The sequence below is a fragment of the Stegodyphus dumicola genome, chromosome 3, assembly GCF_044657685.1.
Source record: "Stegodyphus dumicola isolate Sdum_Otavi_A_Nest chromosome 3, ASM4465768v1".
NCBI lineage: Eukaryota > Metazoa > Arthropoda > Arachnida > Araneae > Eresidae > Stegodyphus > Stegodyphus dumicola.
This window is the reverse complement of record NC_140770.1, coordinates 268,262,608-268,265,189: the sequence shown is the minus strand read 5'-3', so window position 1 is coordinate 268,265,189 and position 2,582 is coordinate 268,262,608. Positions and strand designations below refer to the sequence as shown.

Genomic DNA, 2,582 nt, shown 5'->3' with positions numbered 1-2,582 from the left:
ACAAGAATATCAGCTACTACAGTGTGCAGACGCCTGCACAATACAGGTCTGTATGACTAGTAAAATGACTAGTTTCCTCTTGACCCAAGGATACACCGGTGTCTGTTTATGATGGGCAAGAGAACTGGTCTCTTGGACCAACCAGGGAACAATGGATGTCTGTTCCCTTCACAGACTCGTTTAGGTTCACATTGGAGAGCGATTCAGGTCTTTAGCTGATCTGAAGAGAACAACGCACCAGGCACAACCAATCCTACATTGTGGAATGACACAGTTGCAGAGGATGTGGAATAATAGTTTGGGCTGGGATCTCTTCGGTAATCACACTGATCTGCATGTGTTCCATGGAGGAACTTTGACCAATGCGAGATATCGAGTCAAGATTCTTGATTAATATGTAAGCACATATGCCGCTGTTATTGATCCTGGAATTCTTCTGTTGGATGACAATGCGTACGGTACCGAGCTCGGATTGCTAACGAATATCTTGGAGCGCATGGAAAGGCTAGCTCAATCCTCAGACCTGAATCCCATGGAACATCTTTGGGATTACCTTAGGAGACAAGTTGCTACTTTTCCTCCAAGATCGCCAACGAGCTTGAACAAGAATTACTCCGTGTCCGGTCTTTGCTTCCGATTTTATTGACCGACAACTTAATTGACAGCATGGAACGTTGCTGCCGCCAATGTATTGCAGCTTCGGATGGAGACTTTCCTTATTATACCTCATTTTTGTAATGTTACCACCATATTTTTTCTCAAATAACTGTGATGTCCTGTTTCTCCAAGACTGGATTTCTCTGCTAAGAATGCAACTTTTTTGCTGTAATTCCTGTTTGTGTTGAACTTGAGAAACATTCTATGTCGCATTCATTAAAGAGTTGTAGTAGTGAACATGTCCTAAATTCTTGTTTCTACTTTGCTTCATTCTCATATTGGGCACAAAAAATATGCCGCTCCTTAACTTTTGGAGGGCAATATATTGTTTCTTAATTCTGGAACAAAATCCACTGAATGTTAAGTGTTTTAAAAACGTCACTTTAACTAATGTCCATGATAATAATGTCCATATTCAACCTTCATCATCAAGCTCAAGCCACCTTTAAGCTCAGGTTTCCCCATTGGCTGTTTATTACGCGTTCATAAAATGGGCGATCGAGATTAAAAAATATTCTAATGTTTTTAAAGATCTTCACTTTTTGACGTCAGAAACATCTTATGCTGAGTCCTTCTAAATTTTTATGCCTTCGCATGGCATTGCTTTTATGCTATCACATAGTCTAATAAGTGCTGCCATTGCACAGAGCACAACATATGTAATTTATTTTTCCCGCGGCCTTTAGAATAGATATTTTTCAAATATTGCGTTATACGTAACATTAAATATTTAAGTTATATTTCCAATTATAACTGCTTAAAATATTGATAAATTTAAAAGCTATAAATGCAATTCTTAATCATTTGAATCTTTATTTATTTTTAGTAATACATATATATATTATCAAAAACGGTTTTTCGTATATCATCTCCAAAGAATAGAAATTTAATTGAAGCGATAAATTATTGGAATAAAGTAAGTTTAGTTTTTGTAGTAAAACCTTTTTAACTTAAAAGTATCCTAGATAATAATATATTTAAAATAGGCTGTTACTAAAATAGCCCTCAAAGCTACTATTAATTTAGAATGAAAATTCTAATTAAACAATTATTAATAATTTAAAAGGTCTAAGACTTGCGTTAAAGCTGTCAAAAATCAATAATGTATTATTAGAAAAGGTTTTTCATATATCATCTCCAAGGAATAGAAATTTAGTTAAAACAATGAATTATTGCATTTAAAAAGTTTTACTCCAAAAACAAATTTATTCGAATAATTCATCGCTTTAATTGAATTTCGAGTCTGGGCCCTTCGGTATCGCAATCAGGCGACCCTAATCACTATACCATCTGGGCGGCTCTGTCAATGATGTTAAAATAAGCATTTTGTTTTCTACTTTGTACTTTCTATAGACATTTTACTTTACCCTGACGGCGAGTGAGAATAATTTTATTCATTGCTTTAAAACAAACAATTTTGTTTTTATACAGGCCTTATAACAACTACCTTCAGATAGTTTAACGTTGACTGTCCTGTGAATTTTTAGAAAATTAATTGAGGAAATGAAAAAAGGACGCGTGCCGAAATAGCTCCGTTGGGAGAGCGTTAGACTGAAGATCTGAAGGTCCTTGGTTCGATTCCGGGTTTCGGCAGGTGCTCTTTTTTTTTTTTTTTGGTGTGTGTGTGTGGCAGTCAATAGATCTGTATTGTCATCCATCACGCTTGAGACTGGTAATCAAGTCTTAGCCCGAGAGGATATTTCTCTTTGTACGTTAATTACTGTTCTGTAATTAATGTGGATTGATGTAATAAATATTTTTGCTTTTATCAAATAAAAATCTTGTTTTACGAACAGGCCATATACTCTCGTACAATTTTTATCCTTTTCCATAACAATAAAAGTGAAAGGAAAGCAGCATTTAGTATTTTTGACAGAACTTCTTAAAAATTGTCTTTACAGTACTGTTCGCATTAGATAATTCGT

The 2,582-nt window shown here is 35.0% G+C and overlaps 1 non-coding gene across 1 annotated transcript; it reads left to right on the top strand.

The window, feature by feature from the left end:
* The first annotated feature begins 2,177 nt into the window (after positions 1-2,177).
* Positions 2,178-2,250, top strand: TRNAF-GAA (transfer RNA phenylalanine (anticodon GAA)). Its single transcript has one exon. It is a non-coding gene; the product is annotated as a tRNA-Phe (tRNA).
* The last annotated feature ends 332 nt before the right edge of the window (positions 2,251-2,582 follow it).